Source organism: Lithobates pipiens, unplaced genomic scaffold, assembly GCF_037356315.1.
Source record: "Lithobates pipiens isolate NorthernLeopardFrog02 unplaced genomic scaffold, aLitPip1_a1.2 Scaffold_16, whole genome shotgun sequence".
Classification (NCBI taxonomy): Eukaryota; Metazoa; Chordata; class Amphibia; order Anura; family Ranidae; genus Lithobates; species Lithobates pipiens.
This window is the reverse complement of record NW_027507748.1, coordinates 239,752,901-239,775,968: the sequence shown is the minus strand read 5'-3', so window position 1 is coordinate 239,775,968 and position 23,068 is coordinate 239,752,901. Positions and strand designations below refer to the sequence as shown.

General features: G+C 41.5%; 1 long non-coding RNA gene across 1 annotated transcript in view; it reads left to right on the top strand.

Moving 5' to 3' along the window:
* LOC143982469 (uncharacterized) overlaps positions 1–22,658 on the top strand; it is a 110,954-nt gene extending 88,296 nt beyond the window's left edge. Inside the window, exons 4-5 of the long non-coding RNA XR_013274461.1 lie at positions 4,379–4,464; positions 22,107–22,658. This is a non-coding gene — a long non-coding RNA (uncharacterized LOC143982469). The remainder of the gene's footprint in view (positions 1–4,378; positions 4,465–22,106) is intronic.
* The last annotated feature ends 410 nt before the right edge of the window (positions 22,659–23,068 follow it).

Sequence of the window (23,068 nt, the reverse complement as noted above, 5' to 3'; positions counted from 1 at the left end):
TTTAACATTATACATTGCCTATTTGTACTTTTTCTTACATGTGACTGTTTAGCTTTGCCCCGTGTGGGCAAACCATGAGCTTGTTAGGTTTACTCTGAAAATTCAATACATATATTGAAACAGAAAAATACATTAATGTATTCCAACAAATGTAGACAATAAAAAGCTAATGTCAGCCAATGTATAATAGCGGTCATGAACCTGGTCTTGGATAGGGGCATTCCCAAAAAATGTAAAGAATTGTGCCCTTGTGTTCCTTACATATGCAGCACATCTTGGACATCTTTGGATATATTTTCTGTAAAACTGAAGGAACCCTTTAATATTGCATTAAAAATGAAATACTTGGAATCTGCTGGAGATGGAGGAGTGATGTGTAGAATATTTTCTCTCTGTTCTAGATAGAAGTAGATTTTCAAATCCCTTTCCCTTGATAATTCTATCCACCCCTCTTAAAAGGGAAAGGATATGACTACAAATGTCTAAGATAATGAACCACCTAGCCCTTGTACACACGGTCAGAGAATCTGTCGGAATGAGTCTTATCGGACCGTGTCATCAGATAATCCGACTGTGTGTGGTATGCATCGGACTGATTCTGTCCGAATCTCCGTCCGACCCAATTTTCCAACATGTTGGAAATATTTCCTGACCAACTGGGCCGGACGGACCTAATCAGATCATGTGTAGAGCATTTTGATCGGACCAAGTGCCACGCATGCTCAGATCAAATTCCTACATCAAAGCTATTGGCTACTAGCCTGAATGTAGTCCCATCGTAACGAAATTACGTCATCACGTTCTGAAAGATCTGATTTTTCGCCAACTTGGCCCAACCGTGTGTATGCAACAGTTTCGGACACAATCCGTCGGACTAAATCCGACGGGCAAAATCCGACGGATTTGGTTGGCAAAATCTCCGACCGTGTGTACGTGGGCTTAGAGCACTCAACAGCATCCTGGTACTTCTTTGAGAAATACAAGCCGACAACCGCAAAGGCTGCATGGGAGATTCCCCGCTTGCTCTCACTAGATGCAGGAGTGGGAACATGTTACAGCTGGATACACATTATGCAATTTTTGTTGTTTAATTTCCTTTAGATTTACCTTCAGGTATGTAGTGCAAAGGCCTGCCTGATTGCATACAATTTGAAAGTGTTTAGGTTTAAACTCATATGTATGGTTTTGGTAAATCTAAAGCAAAGGTGTACAAGAAAATTGTATACAAATTTTAGTTTGTGTAGCCAGTTTAAAAATGGGTGGAACATGTAACATGTTCCCATAGGTGAACTTCCAGTCTAGGCCAATTCTGACATTCTTTTTCTACATGAAAAAAAAAAACTTTTTTTTTTGCTAGAAAACTACATAGAACCCCCAAACATTATATTATATATATTTTAAGCAGAGGCCCAAGAGAATAAAGTAGTGGGCATTGCAAATTTTTATGTCTCATGAAATTTGCACAGTGTTTTTTTTCGGAGGGAATACACTTTAATGAATTGTAATGCACAAAATCCACAATAGAATAGCGAAAGTTAATATTAAAAAAATGAGGTTACACTGAGTAAATAGATACCCATGTCATCCTTTTAAATTATGTATGCTTGCGAAACAGTGCCAAAATTGCGGTACCTAAAAGTCTCTATAGGCAACATTTTAAAAGCCTTTACAGGTTACAAGTTTAGTTAAACAGGAGGTCTGATGCTAAAATTGCTCTTGCTCTGATGTTTGCGACAATACTGCACACGTGTGGGGCGATCACTGTTTACATATGCGAGCGGGAACTACATGCGCATTTACTTTTGCATGTGAGCAGGGGGTACTTTTTTATTTTATTATTCTTTAATTTACTTTTTTTTTAACACTACCTTTTAAAAAATGTTCACATTTTATTGCTATTACAAGGGATGAACAACATCCCTTGTATTACGGAGACAGTGGGGGCTTTTTCAGCAATCAATACAGTAAAACAGAAAGGGTTACAGTTCTTTTGCTACGTACTGCTGTTGTGCTCTTTACCTGTTTTTGCCCATAACCTGGGGTAATGATCTTGTCTTAGCAGTGTACCATGGACACAGTGAGGCCCAGGGGAACTAAACTGTTCTCCCTTGTGTGCGAGGACGTGTGCTTTAAGTTACAAACATTCCAGCATAGTTCAGAAATATGTGGCATGAGAAGACAGACCTGTTACTCACAGACGGGGCGTCCCAAAATCCAACTGCTCACTCATCAGGGGGATGTGAGTAGTCCCAGGAAATGCATAAAGTCCTTCTTCAGCTCAAGGCTTCCCCGTTTGCCCCCCTAAGGTACACAAAATATAGACTTTCTGCCTACAAGCTTTTCTGGGCTGTTGCACCCACAGAGAAAACCTTTAATCACTCTCTCCATAGCAAAACTAACTCACCCATTCCCTTGCCTTCCTAATATAGCCTTACCCAGGATGCCCTTCTCCTAGCAGTTCCTAGGCTGAATCTCACTCTCAAGCTATGGGGGCATCTAGTGGCCAATCTGGGGAACTACAAATAGCCACATCTGTGCTCTTCCCCACACTGCCACTGTATCACATCTTCTGAGCTCTCCTGTTACTGTTACCATCTCACATCTCCTTCTCAGTCTTAGTTCTCTTTCTACTGCTACCATCTCAAATGTTCTCAGCTTTCCTTCTACTCCCAACATCTCACACCTGTAGCCATTGGAGACTAAGCTTCCCATCTGGTAAAATGTTGTCAGCAGGACAGGGAACGAAAGTAAGTCTGTCTAATAGGTCCCTGGATATGAATAAAAACCTGGCAGGGGTTTTAACCCTCCCTTTATTCAAAAAGGGGAAAAAATGGCTGGACACACACTTACTTTTCTATACGTCTACCATGGAGCGAGGATCATACCACGCGATTGTTGGTCAATGTAATAATCATATTTTTCTTCTGCTTATAAGCTTCCTCCCCCTCTCCGGTAAAACATTTAACACCCTTTGGGGGGGGGGGGGGACTGTGACCTGTTTTTGACAGGTCCCTTTCCCCACTTCCGGAGATGGGGCCACGGCTGGATCTCCCAGAAGTTCAGTCCTCCTTCCCCCGCCACCGTACCAATTAGAAAGCGCAGCATGCTTCACGCATGTGCAGTAGGGAACCAGCAGAAGTTAAGCCGAAAGGTTCACTTACCAGGAATGGCAGTGGTAGCACCCAGAAGTCGATCCGAAGATCGGCTGGGGTGCAGACATCATGGGCTCCCTGGACAGGCAAGTGTCCTAATATCAAAAATCAGCAGCTGCAGTATTTGTAGCTGCTGACTTTTAAGTGTTTTCCCCCAGGCTGGACCTCCTCCTTCATGACATCCCAGTCTTAATCCGTAGAGTTCAATATTGAGTTGGCTTACCCTTTGCAGCTATAACAGCTTCAACTCTTCTGGGAAGGCTGTCCAAAGGTTTAGGAGTGTGTCAGACAGGCACTGATGTTGGGTGAGAAGGCCTGGCTCACAGTCTCTGCTCTAATTCATCCCAATTCAACCTAATTCACTACAATCCAGTCAAGTTCCTTCACCCCAAACTCGCTCATCCATGTCTTCATGGACCTTGCTTTGTGCACTGGTCCAAATAATTTGGTGGAGGGGGGGTTATGGTGTGGGGTAGTTTTTCAGGGTTTGGGCTTGGCCCCATAGTTCCAGTGAAGGGAACTCTTAAGGTGCTTAAGGTGTCAGCATACTAAAATATTTTGAATAATGTCATGCTCCCAACTTTGTGGGAACAGTTTGGGGATGGCCCCTTCCTGTTTTTTTACATGACCATGCACCATTGCATAAAGCAAAGTCCAAAGACACATGGATGAGCGAGTTTGGGGTGGAGGAACTTGACTGGCCTGCACTGAGTCTTGACCTCAACCTGATAGAACACTCTTGGGATGATTTAGAGCAAAGGCCTTCTTGTCCACAACAGTGCCTGACTTCAAAAATGCGGTTCTGGAAGAATGATCAAACATTCCCATAGACACACTCCTAAACCTTGTGGACAGCCTTCCCAGAAGAGTTGAAGCTGTGGGCCCTACAAACCAAGATTGGGATGCCATTAAAGTTCATGTGTGCGTAAAGGCAGGCGTCCCAATACTTTTGGTAATATACGTAGTGTATGTACTTTGTATGTAGATACTGGGTTAGATTTACTAAAGACAAAATGGATAGTAACTTGCAAGGGAATATTCCTTTAGCTTAGTGAATGAGATAATGCTCTGCGGACTTCCACTATCCAATCATGTGCAAGTAAAATATAATTTTTTTTGTTTTCTTTGCATGTGATTGAGTATTTTTTTAATGCATTTTCACCATATTCACTAAGCTGCCTGTGATGAACTGTTCTACATTTGTTTTATGATTTTATATTTTTTAGGAACATGTAATGAAAAGGAAATATCTCCAGGTCATCACCATCAAGAATTGTGTCTGCATGTGAAGATATTGGTCACAGTGGTCCAAGTATGTATGTCATTTATACTGTACATATATCCTTAAATACTTTTCTTAAATGCTGATTTTTTTTTACTGAAACATTTTTGGCACATCTGTTGCCCAGAGCAACCACTGGACCTAGGTTGTCGCTAACCAGATTTAGCAATAAAATGTGTGCCGACTGGTAAATTTCTTGTTGCCCATGGTAAGTAATAAAATGTATTATTCCTCCCATATTGAAAATAACAGGTGTACCCTGGTGTTTAATTTTACTTGAATTCCTATATTTTGGAACTGCATGAAAAACCAAAGACCCCATTTAGGGTGTCATTAGGAATCTATTGACATCCGCAGCAGATTACACGCCTAGTGCATTTGGAACATGGTTTCCCGCACCACGCTCTGGTATGAATTGACACTAAAGGACAGTTTTTTTCTCACCAGTTTACCTTTTTACCATACTATTTAGGCACCTAGGTTTTGTTATTTTATACTTGTTATCCAGTAGAATACACTGACAAATACTGTTTACAATGTCCTTAAAACACTCCCACTTTCCTTCAGTGTTCTTTGGCACAAGAATTTGATCCCATTTGGTAGTATGCATTATGAAGCGGAACTTAGTAAACTTGGCTCTTTTGAAGTTTAGAGTTTTTGTCTTACCATCATGTCTTCCTTTTTTTAAATTTACAGCAAACATAATTACTCTGCGATTGTTGTTTCCTAAATTATCCCTTACTTCTACATCTGCAATCGGCTATGTGTTTGTTATTAGCAGGTCCAGCATTATTTCTCATTTAGGCTTCCGCCATTTGACTCATGAAACTTTCCAGCGTTGCATTCAAAAAATGACAAACCTTAGTTGAGTGTGCACTTCCATCTGCCCAATCAATGTCAGCATAATTGAAGTTCCGCATGATTATAACATTTCCTTGTCTCACTGCCATTTCTAACAGTGAAAAGAGATGGGTCTTCTTATCTGCAAAGTTAGGGAGCCTATATAATGCAACAAAAATTTATTTACCATTTGATCCTCCCTTTGAAGCTACAGTCACAAAGACTCCATCTCATCACTAGTCCTATTGGTAGTGTCATCTCTTATATAAACTATCAAATCTTTCCTAACATAGAGGCATACCCCTTCCCCTCTTCTACCTACCCTGTCCTTATGAAACAATAATCACCCTTTGGTAGTTGCAAGTCAGTCATGTGAACTGTCAAACCAGGTTTCTGATATTCCTACAAATTCAAACTCCTCACCAAGTATTAGAAGTTCTTCCTCCAATTCCTCCATTTTATTAACCAGAATTCTAATATTTGTGTACCCACCTTTTATATGTGTATACGCATATATTACTTTATCCTTGCTCATTCTTGGGTTACAATTAGATTCAGCAAACTTCCTTGCACTGATCTTAGGTACTTTAGTTCCTCCACCATCTGGTTCGGGGCCCCTTCCCCCCAACGTTGCCCACATCTGCATTCCGTGCACACTTTGGCCCTAGTTCAATGCATGGTATACTTCCCACTGATTCCCCCCCACATCTTAGTCTAAAAGATCCTCCAACCTTCTGCCCATCCTCTCCCCAACAGAGCTGCATGCTCCCCATTTAGGTACAGTCTGTCTCTGCTGTAGAGCCAGTAACCAACCAAAATTACGGACCAGTTCTCCATAAACACAAAACTCTTCTTACACCAGTTTTTCAACCACTCATTTAGCTCTTGAAGCCCCCGCTGCTTTCATTAACTTAGCACTTAAGTCCCTGAAATAATTTTTAAAAATACTCTTTCTTCCTCTAACTAGCCATTTGTACCATGACAGTTGGGTCTTTTACAGCTCCACCCAACAATCTGTCCATTTGATCCTCAATGTGCTAAGCCTAAGCACCCAACAAACATGTTCGGCAATCACGGTTTGTGTGACAGATTGCCCTATTTGCCTTTCTAAAAATTGAGTCTCCTATTACCATTATCTGTGCATCTTTGATTGTACCCCTGCCCCCATCCTCACTGGAGTAGTCATTCCCCTTGCAGTTAGGGCAGGTATTCTGCTCCAGCAATGCTACTCCTGAGCTGATATCCTCAACATAATGAAAGCGGGTATGTTTATTGGGATGTGCCAACTGAGGATTAGCCTCTCTAAAACGTTTCCCTCTACCTTGTCTTCCAACTCTAACCAAGCTGCCCACTTCTGGCATCTGCACCTCCATAACACTACCTTTCTCTTTGCTGCAAATGATAAGGTTTAAACTTTTTTTCCAGGTTGTTGATGTCTCACAGTGTTGCCAGCTGCTTCTTTAGGTCCAGAATCTGGATATCAAAACAAAAAAGTTGCTCACATCTTCTTGCACAGCAGTATTTGCTCTTGAATGGTTGTTCAAGGAACACATACAGGATGTGCATCAGGTCACCTCACTGCTCCCATAAGACATGTTATACCCTGATGTAAGAGGAGAGGAGGGAGTGGCCACAACGGATGGGCCATAAGAGCCTATGAGTGATGTCACCACTCCCAGGCATTACCAGCCACTGATAAGCTCCTGTTTGCGTCACTATGCTTTCTTCTCCTATTAGCATACTACTTGCACTGCAGTACACCCAATTGGATCTTGTGCTGCTTCTTGCTTCCCTTTCTGCTATTCTGTAAACTTCAAGAGGCTTATACCAGGTCACACTCAGGTACTAACACTAGTTGCATTAAAAAAAATAAAAAAATTGTGTGTTGTAAAAATTAATATGGAGCTGCATCGATGTGTGTGTTTTATGTCTACAATGAGTTCAACTTTAAAGCGGAACTCCAGGAATTTGCAGCACTTCTATCTACTGACTTACATTATAAGAGGTTAAGTCCAATGGGGTGTATGCCAATTTGCAAACTTGTCTCTTTTGTTTACTATTTACATTTTTACGGAGTGCTGGGAGCTATCTTCTAATGCTCTGACACTAGAGATTGATGTTTCTGATACAGTAGCTGCAGAATCACTTGCAGCTGCTCTGCCTGCTGGCTCTCATCTCCTCTTGCACAATTATGGAAGGCTTTGTATTATGTGAACCCATTCACAAAATAAAAAGTATTCTGTCATTGGACAGCAGTGAGGAGGGGAAGTCAGAGTGGCTGTTGTGTAACAGAACACATTTCTCCTGTTAGAGCATTGGGATTATAGCAATAGCTTTACTCCCAGCATTCAGTAAAAATGTAAATATAAATATAAATAAAAGACCATAAGGTCCATAAGGTGACATATACTGAACTCCCTGATTTAAGACACTTTCTAAAATGTGCTGGATTACTATGTTAAGTCCAAGGATGTGCATGGCACCTTGCGGACTTATCTCCTAATTTCGCAATTACATTTTTATTGCAAGGCAGGAATACAGCTATCACTATAGTTCTGATGCTGGACCTTCTGGTATCAGCTCCTACTCTGCAGAAAGAAAATATAGAATTGCAGCGCTATAAAAAGTATATAAGATATAAATGTGTAAAGTTTGTAACGTTCATAAATTAAAGTTCATAAATGATAAACTGTGCCAAATTTTCAAAATTTCCAAATAGCTATATAACCCACTCGCCGGGCTGTTCAATTTAAGTGCAGCACCAATACATGTAAAACGCAACTCCTTTAAATGACTCAGATCTTCTCTGGATAACTGGAACTCTGGGAGTTAAAGGAAAGAAAGAAGGACCATGAAGTGGTACCCCCATAGGGGCTGCTGAAATGTTGGGGTCCAGTCACCCTGCCCAGCCTGGCATTCACTTCACAAACACTCAGAGACATAGAACAGTCCACAGACTTTGTTTTTTTGTTTTATTAAGGGGATTGAACTTGGATGGGGTAAGGGAAATATGGGATGCCCAGGATAATTGTTAGAACTTGCTTGGGATGACTATATACATTCAAGTATATACATTCCATTTCTCCTCTTGCACATCGCTTCCTTTCTAATCTTCAGGTCTTTCTCCTCCAGCACATCGCTTCCTCTCTAATCTTCCAGGCACAGCGAGCACAGAGTGCTCTCTCCCGCTGTCCTCTCCTTGCTCTCTCTTGTGCCTCTGGTCCAGGACCTCTCCATGTGTTCTTGGAAGTAGCCCCAACATTCTTAGCCTAGGCCCAAGGTCACCCCCCCCCCAGACTGGAAAGAGGGAGGTCTCAGTGATGCTGCCTGTGAGTCACCAGCTGCTACACTGAGCCACTCCCAGCCAAGACCAAATCAAAGCAAACAGGCCTGACGACCAGCCAGGCCTGCCCAAATCTACCTAATCCTAACCAAAAAGCATCACTCTAGCACCTACCTACCTAGAGGGTGTTACACTCATATAGTGTAATATTGCTACAAATCTGGTATCAGTGATGTCCTTCTAATAATTCTCCAGGGAGCAACACTCAAGTTTAAAGTTTGTCTCACGCCATAAGCAAAAAAACTGAAAGGTCCCATATGGTGTATTATTTATTGTAAAGCAAAGGTGCACAGATGAAACAAGAGCATCATTTAAAAGCATGAATAAAAACAAACTGCCAGCACTTGCTCCACCCAGCACGTTTTGCACTAGAGCACGACCTCAGGGACCTCTAGTGACTGGGCTAGTGGCCATGGTTATGTAGCCTACCACTGACAAAATGGCATCAATGTAATTTCCGGTCTAGTGCCAATTTGTTGACGACACCTTATGCCTTCCAGTACTGTGCCATTTTGTTGGTTACTGGATGACCAAACATAAATAGACGTCATTGCTGTATAAGGGCCAGAAACACAAAACACAGTGTTCGCCTACAAATATTCTGGCGTTCACTTGTATGATGCGAGGGATTAATTAAGTTGTAGCCTATGAAGAGAATATACAGAGGATATATCTAATAAAATATAACCTATTAGTAATAGTATGAGTATGATCTGAATCAACAATCAAGGCGCCAACAAAATGAAGATAAATCTAAAGTAAGGACGCAATGATAAATCAGTGGTAAGCTGTTAAAACCTTTATATATAATGCATCATAAAAATTAACCATATATGATACAAGTATATATTTCCCCCTAAGGGGAAGCTATAACCTCACATGTAAAGTGTAATTATTAATTATGTAAAGAAAAAAACTTGTTATAAAATATTACAAAAAAAATAAAAAAATCACATCATGTACAGACAGTAGTTACCCCTTGGAAATAAAAATAAAAAATAAATAAAATTTAATTAAAAAATCCCTATATGTACAGGATACATAGAAGGAACACACACACACACACACACACACACACAAATACATTTCTATTTTCTTAATTTTCTGTAAATTTCAAACAGCTTGGATCTCTGTTGTGGAATTTACGGAAAGGCATAGAGAAGCTATGATTGGTGTATCCTATTTTGATATAGTACACATGTTCCTTGAGGCGATCATGCAGTCTTCTAGTTGTCTGGCCCGTGTATTGCATGTGGCATGAACATTACAGAGGATAAATTATGTGATTCGTCTCCCAAGAAATAAAATAATTAATTGGGTATTCCTTTCCTGTTTTTTTTGATGAGAAAGACTGAATCTTCCTTAAATGTTGTCTACCAACCTTGCAGATGGCAGAGATTGCACAGCGGTTACAAGGGTAAAAATCTTTCATATTATCAGAAAAAAGTGGCATGATAATAATGCTAGAACATTATGTGGCAGAGAGAATGGTCACACAATCCCTAAGGTAGGATGTCCCTTTAGAACAAGACAATAACAAAGGAGTAGATTCCGTTTTTTAATGACGCATACATTGATCTGCTAAAATGTTTAATATTAAGAAAAAATAAAAATATATTGACCCTAGATGCAGAAATCAATCTCTCTAGAGATAAACTTACTCCCTTTATGAGCAGAGAGGACTATAGAAGGGAATCAGAACATTTTAGATACTACTGAGGAGGGAGAAAGGTCAAAAAATAAATATATGGGAGATTCCAAAGATTAAAAAGACAAAATGATTTTCAAATGGCAGGATCAAAAGCAAGTAGATACACCTTAGGAAAGGAGAGGTGATATGGGGGCTAGCACTCCCACACACAATATTCAGAGTTATACTGCTAATAATAACACTTGGATCCACTCCCATAAAGGGAAGAAGGGATAAAAGAAAAGCACCATGGAAGAACAGTCCCAATAGAAGTGATTATTCAGAACCCTATGGTAACCACAACAAAAAGAGGGTTTCCTTTAATAAAAGAAGGGATTCATTTTATATTCCTGTCACCAATAGATTTAGCCCACTTAGAGGACAGAAGGATGAAGATATAGGAGACAGATTTATTGATTGGCAGCCCAAAGCAGTTACACTAACAATAACTACCCAAAGGGGACATATCATCATAAGAACCCTTATCCCCCCGGTTTAGAGAGCATTACCCACCACAAAGAAGAGACTGGGTTGAGTGGGTTGGGAAGACGTGAGGGATTTCAATATATATGATGATAGCGGTTATATCCCACCACAGCCTTCCACTGCACAAAACAGTGGGGATTGTTTTTTAGGGTGGAGAGGCGGTAGGAAAAGAAGTGTGGACAAGAGGGGAGGCCGGAGAATCAGGACCAAAGAAAAGGAAGACTTAGGTCCAACCAGTGGTGTATTCAACCTTAGGTCTAAAACATTAAGCACTGATGAACTACATGTCATTAATAAAGACCTTAAATTTGCCCCTAAAACTAAACTTAAACTTACGTTTCAAATGTTCATAGATATTCAGAAGTTTAGACAATTAAGTATGAGAGATATTTTATTCAAAATCCCATTTTGATAAATAGTAATCAGTCATTAGAGTTTAAACACACTACTGAAGAATGGTGGACATATTTCAGTGTTTAACAAGTTGGTCACTAAAGATTTAGCAGCATTAAGGGTAGGGATTGACTGATTATCGGTGAGGCCGATTATCGACGGCCTGATATTTACTTTTTTTGAAGTATCGGCACAAACGTACCCGATATTACCAATATTGCTTCAAGGGCTTTTACTCGGGTGATGCATGCATCACCTCGGTACCGTTCTTTAGAGTGGACGATCGGCTTTATTGTAATAACTGATGCAGCTCAGCAGCCGCTCGGCTGTTATTACAAGCTACCCCCTCCCACCGCCTTCTGCCACTCGCTTGGGCTCTCCCATCCCACCGGCAGGTCTGAGCAACCAGCTGGCATATCCGCCGGCTGGTTGTAGACCTGAACAAAGCCGATGCTTCATTCAGGTCTTCTGCCTGATACCTCTTGATAAACCCGGCTTTCTCTGATCCTGTTCTGGCTCTGATCCCCAGCTCCTGACCCTGGTTATTCTTGTGACCTCGCCTCTGCCTGCTGACCTGTACCTTGTTGTCCGCCTGCTGCAGAACCTGGCTTCCCTCAAGACCCTGCTTTAGCTGTTGTTCATTCTGCCGGTGCCTGCTACCTTCATCCTGCGACCTTCTGCGATCTCCTGCTGCAAGCCTATCAAGGACCTAACTACACCGCACGCTCCAGTTCTACTGTTCCTGCGGAGTTCCTCTTTAAGCCCTGCTGATCCTTGGTACCAGACGATCCATCCTGCCTTGACGGCTCACCTGCCTGTCCAAGATCGCTTCCTCTGCTGCAAAGCTCCGGGTCTACAGTTGCAGGCACCCATGTTCCTTCTGGCCCTTGGTTCCCTCTGTGCCACTCCCAGTGGGGCCTGGGCGGAAGATACAAGAGAGGCTATGTAAAGTAATGGTCAAGTGCGACGCTGTTTGTGAAGTGTAAGTGAAGTGCTACAACCAATAGAAGACTGTATGCAATAACAAATTATCTGTATAAATATATACAGTGATAATCCAAATAAACAAAGTATCTGTGTAAATGTAAACAGTGATAATCAAAATATGGATATAATCAAACATTAATCAATAATGATATATAATGTGCAAACAGTATTGAGTCCCATCTGTACACAGAAAATCCAAATAGGTGTTGTAAAAACTCAAAAGGTGGGTGGTTAAACTATCCACCATAATAGGAGCAATGGTGCAAAATGATAAATTCCTGTGAATCCATAAAGAGTCCAAAGAGTGCTGTGAATACTGGAAAAATGTGTGATTTGTCTGAAGATATCCACCACCTTATGGAATAAGGCTTACCGAAAGCGATGGACCCAACTAGGCTTATGCCCACTGAGTCATTAAGGATTAATGGTGTAATCACACCTGGGGATGTTATACCTCTGAACTTCCATACACATCAAATGTTTGAATTAGACTCTTCCATATGTGGATTATAAAAGGGATCCGAAATATAGTAGCCAGGTATACAATGCGAGTCTCTCCCAGGTTACATATACCAAAAAAGGAGGAAATAGAGCCACATAGTGTATTACCATTATATAAAAACGTTTATTCAATAAAAAATGGGTACTTACATGTGAGAAAACATAAAAGGCATGTACATTAAAATTCTGGCAACGCAGTGGTGTTAGCACACCTCTGCTGACGCATTTCGCCTTAATGAGGCATCATCTGGGGATTCTATTCTATTTTTGATACAAGAGAGGGTGACCTCGTCAATTCAGTTTCCTCCAAGGTACGTGACAACAACACACTGGACATATCCCCATTTTGCAACAGAAGATTATTTTGAATTTGTTGAATTTTGCCGTGACCCACAACAAAATATTGGTTGTTAAACCACCTGGTTTAACAATCAGTATTATCTACAAATTAGAGGTGTTGCAATGGGGGCCATGTTTGCCACCAGTCTAACAAAGTGAGAATCTGAAGTTATTTACAGTAACAGGTGGGACCATTTGGCGTTTTATAAGCGATATATAGAAAATATTCTGTTTATATGGAAAGGGGATAAAACATAACTAAGAGAATTCATGTCTATACTCGATTTGAATGATCAAAATACCAAACTAACCTTTATGTAAGACAGAAGTAAACATTAGATACAATATTGATGGTTTAAGACAGGCAAACTTTTACTAAATCCTATTTCAAGCCCACTGATAGCAATAGTCATATCCCATTTACTAGCTGCCACCATCCTACATGGCTTCATAATATTCCAAAAGGCTAAGGATGGAGGCAGAATTACAACACAGAGATTGTTTCATGTAATCTATCATTAATCCGCAAACGTAGATTTTTGGAAAAAGGATACACAGAGCCTGTGTCAGGAACAATGAAACAGACAGAGAGAAAATGCAGTAAAAAAATCACACCTTTTAATAAAATGGTAAATGAGAATGGTAAACCTAGTCAAAATATAGCCAGGGTTTCGGTAGCCAAATCTGGTAGTCAGAACAAGCCAGAAAATCAGGAAGCCAGAGATCAGTGTAGTCAGAGGCAGCAGACAGGATCAGGAACCAGAAGGGACATCAGCCAGGCAAGTCTTCAACAGAAACACAGCAGAGATTCTCTAGATATGTTGACCAAGGTGAAGGCATTGAAGGATAGAACCAGGCAGTTTGAATAGCCAGAAGGGGCTGGCTGTGGGTCTGACTGATGAGTAGGGGTGCAACGGATAAAAAAACTCACGGATCGGATCGTTCCTCGGATCAGAGTCACGGATCGGATAATTTTTCGGATCAGCAAATAATAATTTATTTTGCAAAAACCTGTGAAAATTCCACCACCATATAGTCCCCACTGTAATATCCACAATCTCCCCCACTGTAATATTGGCTGAGTATGGCTGGGTACGGCTGGGTATGGCTGGGTATCGCAGAGTATTGGCAGGCAGGGTATTGCTGAGTATTGGCAGGGTATCGCAGAGTATTGGCAGGGTATCGCTAGAGTATTGGCAGGGTATCGCTAGAGTATTGGGGTATCGCTAGAGTATTGCTAGAGTATTGGGGTACTGCAAAGTATCGCTAGAGTATTGCTAGAGTATTGGGGTACTGCAGAGTATTGCTAGAGTATTGGGGTACTGCAGAGTATTGCTAGAGTATTGGGGTACTGCAGAGTATTGCTAGAGTATTGGGGTACTGCAGGGTATGGAGGGATGGCTGCTTCCATCTCAGGATCTCTCCCCTCCACTGTACAGGTTAGTACAGAGAGGGGAGAGAGGAACCGGCGTCATGACATGACGCCGGTTTGTTTACAAATGATTGGTCCGTCGGAGCGATCAGTGTAAAAAGCCTGGGTGTAGAAAGATGGCCGCCGCTTCAGAGCTAGGCCGAAGCCACGGCCTTTCCTAAGGCCGAGACCGCGGAGCGCTCCGCAGATCGCATCATGTGCCGATCCGAGCGGGTTGACCCGTTCGGATCACGGATCGGTAACGATCCGTTGCACCCCTACTGATGAGCAGGAGATGATCTACAGGTGAGCCACTATGGAACCATGAGTACTGGTAATTAACCAACAGCTGAACAACCTGAGCACAGAGAAGGAAGGGTTGAGAGCCCAGGCCCGACAGCCTATTATCGATGAAACTATTGAACTTGTAAGGAAAATGGACAGAAAGTTGTTATTGGCTCCAAAGAATTTAACCGATAAGAAGAAAATATTTTGTCCTTTTATTACTTATTTTTCCTCACAATTTTACTATGTCAAACTAATTATTCAAAATAGATGGAATATACTGAGAGCAGACCCAGACCTTAATAAATCATAACCAGAAAACCCTGAAATTATTTTTAGAAAATCTTCCAATTTACATTATCGTTTTGCACCAAATGTAATTAATCCCTGCCTACCTGCCACTTTTTTTCTGATAATATGAAAGATTTTTACTCTTGTAACTACTGTGTCATCTCTGTCATCTGCAAGGTTGGTAGACAACATTTAAGGAAGATTCAGTCCTTCTCAATACAAAAAACAGGAAAGGAATACCCAATTAATTGTTTTATTTCTTGTGAGAGGAAACATGTAATTTATCCTCTGTAATGTTCATGCCACATGCAATACACGGACCAGACAGCAAGAAGACTGCGTGATCGCCTCGAGGAACATATGTGCAATATCAGAATAGGATACACCAAACATAGCCACTATATGCATTTCCGTAAATTCCACAACAGAGATCCAAGCTGTTTGAAATTTACTGGCATAGACAAATTACAGCCACACTGGAGAGGGTGCAATGCCACCAGAGAAATTGAAATCATATTCCCCATATGGCCATAGCATTGACTGGGATGTCAATTGTTTCATTGACAACAGCTAGCTTTGGTATTCTTTTCATTAACATCAATATTCTTCTTTGTTATACAAGCATAGTATAAAACTTGTTTCCCTCTATGTATCCTGTACATATAGAGAGTTTTTAATTCAACTTTATTTTTTATTATTCTTTCCAGGGGGTAACTATGTACATTATGTAAATTTTTTGTAATATTTTATAACATAACTTTTTCCTTTACATAATGCACTTTACATGTGAGGTTAATAGCTTACCTTTAGAGGGAGCGATAAACTTGTATTATATATGGTTAATTTATACGATGCATTATATGTAAAGGTCTTTGCTGCTTACTACTGATTTGTCATTGCGACCTTACGTTAGATTTAACTTTATTTTGTTGGCGCCTCGATTGTTGATTCAGATCATACTTTATTTATTTTACCATTTTTATTTTTATAATCCATATTACTAATGGTTTATTTATTATTAGATATATCCACTGTATAAACTTCTATTCATAGGCAGATTTGTAGCAATATCACACTATATGGTTTTCTTTCTTTCCTGTTATACCTGAAGTTCCAGTTATCCAGAGGAGAGCTGAGTCATTTAAAGGAGTTGCGTTTTACATGCGTGATCACATAATTGAGCAGCTCGGACTTCCCGTAAGTGGATCATCCAGCAATTTGGAAAGTTTGAAGATTTGGCACAGTTTATGATTTATGAACTCTTTATTTATGAGCTTTACACATTGATATCTTATATACTTTATATCGTGCTACAATTTTATATTTTCTTTGATCACAAAAAACTTAGACTTACCGGTGATGGTATTTCTAAGAGCCTTTCAGGACAACCCTGGATAGCGCAGCTCCGCCCCGTTCTTCAGGAAACACCTGCCGACTTTTAAATCCCTCCTCTTCCACCATGGCTTCAGTTATTGTGGCCTCCGACATACTGGAAGACAAAGGCTCTTAGAAATACCGTCACCAGTAAGTCTAAGTTTTTCTCAAATCGCCTTTCAGGACAACCCTGGAGAGGATAGCCAAGAAATTTACCCTAGGGTGGGACTACTGCCTGCAGCACCTTCCTGCCGAAGGCTTGATCCACAGCTGACAATAAGTCCAACCTGTAGTGTCAGAGAAATGTTGAATAGTTGGACCAAGTGGCCGCCTTGCAGATTTGATCAGGCGTAGCATCGGCCCTTTTGGCCCAGGAAACTGCCATTGATCTTGTGGAATGGGCAGCAATCCCTCAGGGAGGTATCTCTCCTTTAGCTCCATAGGCCTCTGTAATTGCCCATCTAAGCCACCTGCCCAGAGTGCTTTTAGAGGCTTTCTCCCCTTTACAAGGGCCTGAGAAAATTACAAAGGCGTTTGATTTTCTGAATTTCCTAGTGACAGATAGGAATTGAAGAAGGCACCCCCTTACATCTAAAGTATGGAAAGCTTCTTCGCCTGCATTGGCAGGAGTCGAGGAGAACGTGGGCAACACCATTTCCTGTGAACGGTGAAAGTTTGAAGAAACTTTGGGTAGGAAAGCTGGGTCTGTCTGAAGAACCACCCGGTCTGAAAAGACTTTAACCCTTTAAAGTCCACATTTTTCAATGAGTTAGCGTGACTCAAAATGTGCTCTACCAAACGGTGGAGCAGAATGTTAAAGGGTTAAGAAAATGTTCCGTGACTGCTAAGGCCTGAAGTTCACCGATTCTTCTGGCTGACGTAATGGCTACCAAAAAGATTGTTTTTAGAACTAACATTTTTAACTAAGTTTAGTGTAAGGGTTCAAGCGGTGTCCTCGTGAGACCCTGTAAAACAATGGATAAATCCCAACTGGGAACATTTTTGAGGAGCACCGGCCTATTCTGTGCCAGTTCCCTGAAAGAATCTTGAAATTAAAGTTTCTCTGGATAGAGTTTTTTCTAAGTAAATTGAAAGAGCTGCTACCTCGGTTTTTAAGGTGCTGGCTGCCAGTCCCTTTTCAACTCCCTCATGGAGAAATTCGAGGACTGATATGACACTTTTTACCTGAAAGCCTTTAAAGGTACAATAGGAAACTTCTTCCAGACCTTCAGGTATATGGCTCCAGTCTCTTCTTTCCTGCTGGAAAGTAGGGTCTTTACTAACTTAGCGGATAAACCCTTAGGCCGCGTACACAAGGGCAGACTATCCGTCCAACTAAGTCCGTCAGACAATCCGACAGACAGTCCGTCCTACTTTTGAATGAACGGACTTGACCACACACGATGAACAGACAGTCCGCTGAAAGCTTGCGCGATGACGTGTACAGCACGTACGACGGGACTAGAAATACGACGTCCAATACACTGCAATGCAACCTTCGGCCGTGTAAATCCTTTCTGAGCATGCGCCATACTTAGTCCGTCCAACTTGCCTACTCACGAGCGGACTGTCCGCTGAAACCAAGTTTGGACGGACAATATTACGGAAATTCCGAAAGACTTAGTCCGCCAGACTGTCCGCTGAAAAAGTCCGCTGAAGCCCACACACGAGCGGATTGTCCGCTGAAACACGTTTCAGCGGACCAAGTCCGTCAGACAGTCCGCCCGTGTGTACGCGGCCTTAGTCTTCAGGAGGTCTTCCTCAGAAGCCAAGCAGTTGGGTGTAGTAGGTCTGCCTCTGGATGAATCACTGAACCCTGTTTTAGAATGTCCTCCCTGAATGGTAGTTTCCAAGGAGGTTCTACAGCCAGATTTAGTAGTGTTGCAAACCAATGCCTTTTTGGCCAAAAGGGCATGATTAGGATCATGTTGGTCCTTTCCTCTCTGAATTTCCTAAAGACCATCGGTATCAGAGAGAATGGGGGAAAAGGCATAGCGCAGTTTGTAATGCCATGGATCTATGCCTATAGTTTGGTCTTCTTGGTGAAGAGAAAATAACTTGTGGGCCTTTGAGTTCTGTTGACTGGCAAACAGGTCTACCTGAGGGTACCCCCATGCTTCGGAGATCATCAGAAAAATTTCCTGATTCAAGCTCCACTCTGCTTCTACTTCTTCCTTCTGCTGAGTAGATCCGCTAACAAATTTTGGGAACCCTTTAGGTGAATCGCTGACAGAGAGGCCACATTCTGTTATGTCCAAGAAAAAAGTTGATTGGCAAGATCCATAAGACCTCTGCTCCTGGTTCCTCCCTGTTTGAGCACATAAGCCACCACAGTCATATTGTCCAGAAGGACCTGAACATGATGCCCCTTCACTGTTTGGTGAAAAGCTAGAAGACCCAGAAAGATGGCTTTTAGTTCTCACCAGTTTGACGACCTCTGGGCTTCTGCCTTGGACCAGGCCCCTTGTGCCGTTAGACCGTCCAAGTGGGCTCCCCAGCCCCAGGAACTTGCGTCTGTTGTCAGACGTTTGTCTAGTGGAAAGACTCAGGAAAGGCCTTTCGTCAGGTTGGCTGAGTCCCTCCACCACTACAGTGCTCATTTCACCTTTGGAGGTGAGCTTGATCTGCTTCTGTAGTGAAACCTGATGTGACCAAGTCTGTAAGATGTTCAGCTGAAGTGGTCTGGAATGAAACCTGGCCCTCTCTACTGCTGGGATTGAGGCTGTAAGAAGTCCTAACACCTCCATGGCTGATCGGACTGAGACTGAATAATTTTTTTGAATTTCTTTACCACTGCATTTATCTTTTTCAGCTTTGCTTGCAGTAAGAAGACTTTCTGGAGGACTGAATTAATTATATAGCCCAGAAAAATCACTGCTTTACTTGGATCCAGGTTCCATTTCTCCAAGTTGAGTAGCCACCCTAAATCCCTGAGGTGTATCTGTGATATCTGTAGATTTGTTAACACCTGCTCCCTGGAGTCCACAAAGAACAACAGGTCATCTAGATACGGAATTACAGAAATGACTCTCAACTTCAGCGGCTCCAGAGCTTCCACCATTATTTTTGTAAAAATCCTGGGGGAAGATGAGAGCCTGAAAGGCAGGGCCCTGAACTGAAGGTGCCAGATCAATGTCCCCAAGTTGACTGCCAGTCGGAGGAAACGTTGCTAGGCCTAGGCAATCGGGAAGATAGGCATCCCTTAGATCTAGAGAAGCCATGAAGCAGTTTGGATACAACAGTTTTGTTATTGAGTGGATAGTATCCATGTGAAAATGCTTGTAACTGATTGACCTGTTTAAGATTTTTAGATTCAGAATCAACCCATAGTTCCCTGAAGGCTTTTTTACCAGAAAAAATAAAATCTTTGACCCTCCAGGGATCAGATCTTGTAACAGGTTTGTCATTGCGGAGGCTTTTTCTCTGTCACTTGGAAGGGCCGTTAAATAAAAGCTGTTGGGAGGAGGCTCTGAGAACTCTAGACTGTAATCCAGAGCAATAATATTCCTCACAAACCGTCTTGAAGATGCTTTGCTCCACTGTAAGAAGAAGGCAGACAATCTTCCCCCTACTGGAACTGGACTGTTACTTGTTTTTGGGTGGCTGGTCAGAGGGAGATCGGAAAATAACTCCTCCTCTACTCTTACCCTTTGGGGGGCCCAATGGCTTTTGCTGTCTTCCTTACTCTTTTGGGGCTACTGAACAGCGCGACAATTCTTCTTCACTGCCTGCTTCTTTTTGGCAGGGAAAGCCTTCTTCTTGTCTGCTGTTCTATGCAGGATTGTTTCTAAATCGGGACCGAACAGAAGATCCCCAAGAAAGGTAAACCGCACAGTCTAATCTTGGAGGCTGTGTCGCCAGACCAAGTTTTTAGCCAGGTGGCTCATCTAGCAGAATTCACTATTGCCAATGACCTGGCTACCATCTTAATTGATTCGGCTGATGCAACGGCCCTGTATTTCACCGCTTTCAGGATCAACGGAAAGGATTCCAAAAGATCCCTTTGTGACGTTCCTGCTCCAACGTGACTTCAGTTTTTCTACCCAGCACTCCAGATTTCTTGCCATCACTGTGGACGCCATAGCTGGTTTGAGGCTGGCTGACGTGGAATCCCATGCTTTTCTCAAGAGGGAATCAGCCCTTTTATCCATTGCATCCTTGAGTACACCCATGTCCTCAAAGGCCAGGTCTGTCTGGCGAGACACTTGTGAAAAAGCGGCATCAAACCATGGCTTTTTATTCCAGACTTCCGACTCTTTGTCATCAAAGGGGAAACGTCTTTTGAGGGTTTTGGAAAGGAAAGGGCCCCTCTCCGGATCCTTCCTCCCCCTTCTGACTGTATCTGACAATACTCTATGGACTGGGAACACCCTATATTTGGTGTCATCCAGACCCTGGTACATTTTATCATGAACCGACAACTGGACTTTCTCCTCTTGAATATCCAGGGTCGTGTAAATTGCTTTCAAAAGTTCGGCCACCGCTCCACTGAGCTTGGGAAAGGCTGGGGGCTCTGGAACACCCTCCGTTCATACCGGGAGGGTGCTGGGATGGCCCTTTCACAAGCAGAGAAAAAATAACGAGGTAAGCCCTTTCCCTCCACCCTGGAGGGAGCGCAAACCCCCCCTTGGTTCCCGCAAGTGCTTCCGCTATGGCAGGGGAAACACAATAACTGAAGCAATGGTGGAAGAGGAGGGATTTAAAGGTCGGCAGGTGTTTCCTGAAGAAAGGGGCAGAGCTGCACTCTCCAGGGTTGTCCTGAAAGGCGATTTGAGAAAAGATTGAGTATATTACCTTTATTGCCAGCAGCTATTGTATGGGTGCATAGCCCTGACTTTGTTTATTTTTTCCTACTCTGCAGAGCTGTATGCATCCACTCTGCCTGCCCCTCCCCTTCTCCTACTCAATCACAGAGCCCTTTGTATTATGTGAACCCATTTACAAAATATAAAACTTTATGTGAATGAATGTGTGAGAAAGCAGCATCTATCCTGTCATACCACTTGCAGTATAATGATAGCTGTACTCCCGGCGCTCAGTAAAACTGTTAGTTCAATTGCAAATAAAAGAAATAAGTCCACAAGGTGGTATGAACCTGGTTGACCTTAACCCATAGTAAGCCAGAACATATTAGAAGGTGGCTGTATTCCCACAGTGCAGCTTTAACCAGCGTTAATTTTAGTCTTAGGACTAAAATGGCATTTTAGTTTTAGTCCCATTTTAGTCTTCTGCAGTTGTTTTAGATGTATTTAGTTGACTAAATCTCCAGTACATTTTAGTCGACTAAAATCTCCAGTACATTTCAGTAATTGCAATTTAGTTGTAGCCATAGTCTTTTGACTAAAATGGCATTTTAGTTTTAGTTGTATTTTAGTTATCTCAATTGTTTTTGTCATATTTTAGTAGACTAAAATAGTATTCATTTAGTTGACTAAAATGTTTTAGCCATTTTAGTTGACTAAAATGTTTTAGTCGTTTTATTCGACTAAATTAACACTGGCTTTAACCCCTTATAAGCCAGCATGTTTTTAAAAAGTGCTGCAGTTCCTGGAGTTCAGCTTTAAAAATGTACAGGTATGTTTCATGATGGGTAATGTAAGGATAATTTAAATTCAAGCAGCCATGCATTGTTTGTCATGGTCTAAGTAATGTAAAGTAAAATAGTTTTTTCAAGCCAACATACTGTACAAGTATAGCTGATTCCTAATAATTTATCTTTCTTTTTCATACAGGATTACGTAATTCTTCAGTCTGATGAGAAAAGCTGAGAATTAAGTCTATTCCCAGAAGCTGGTTTCTTGTGGTGACTTAGATTTAACAATGAATGTATCTAGCACCATTTGAAATCAGTGTTTTAGGAGTAAGACCCACATCTTTTAGAAGAACAGCAATAAACCTGATGGCAAGTATACAAAAAATAATATATAAATATTAAAAAAAATAAAGTTTTTCTTTGTGCAGAAGATAGTGTCTTTACCTATGCACTCCTATAAATATCATTATACATAGACTGCAATCAATTTTAAAATAGAACTTCTTTAAATGTTAAAAAAAACTGTTCCTGTAAATCTATAAAATAATAGAAGATGAAGGTATGGGAACAATTTTGTCCGTAATAATCTATCAAATTGAATTCTGATCATTGTTTGTGACATTTACACTTCTGTTTGCCTAGGCTGCAGGATATACAACTTTATTTACATGCAGCAAATTTTCATTCATATGTAAGAATGAATACAATTGTAAACAATTTAAATAAAAATAAAGACCTTTGTGGTTCCGTCCCTGGAGTCCAAGCCAATTGCATTTTTTATAACAACTTATTTAATTGATTTGAACTTGAAACCTTTCAAATCAATTTTGAATTGAAAAAAAGAATACAAAAAGTCAGAGCAGCACCACGTGTAATACTACACATTTTAGAACTTAACAGACAAGAAAATGCTTGTTAGAGATTAAGGGCTCATTCACATGGGTACTGCACAGGTGTTATGTTTTTCTATAGGGACTCAGTGGCAGTGGCATGGGTGCAACATGTTTACTGAACACGGGCTCCAAGGAGGGGGTCACTGTGCTCTGACATACATTGCACCCAGGGTTGACACATATCATTTGCTACAGCTGTGTCATGAGTTAAGTGTCCCAGGTCCCGCATACAGCTTCCCCTCAACTGTCTGCCCCCTCCAACACTGCC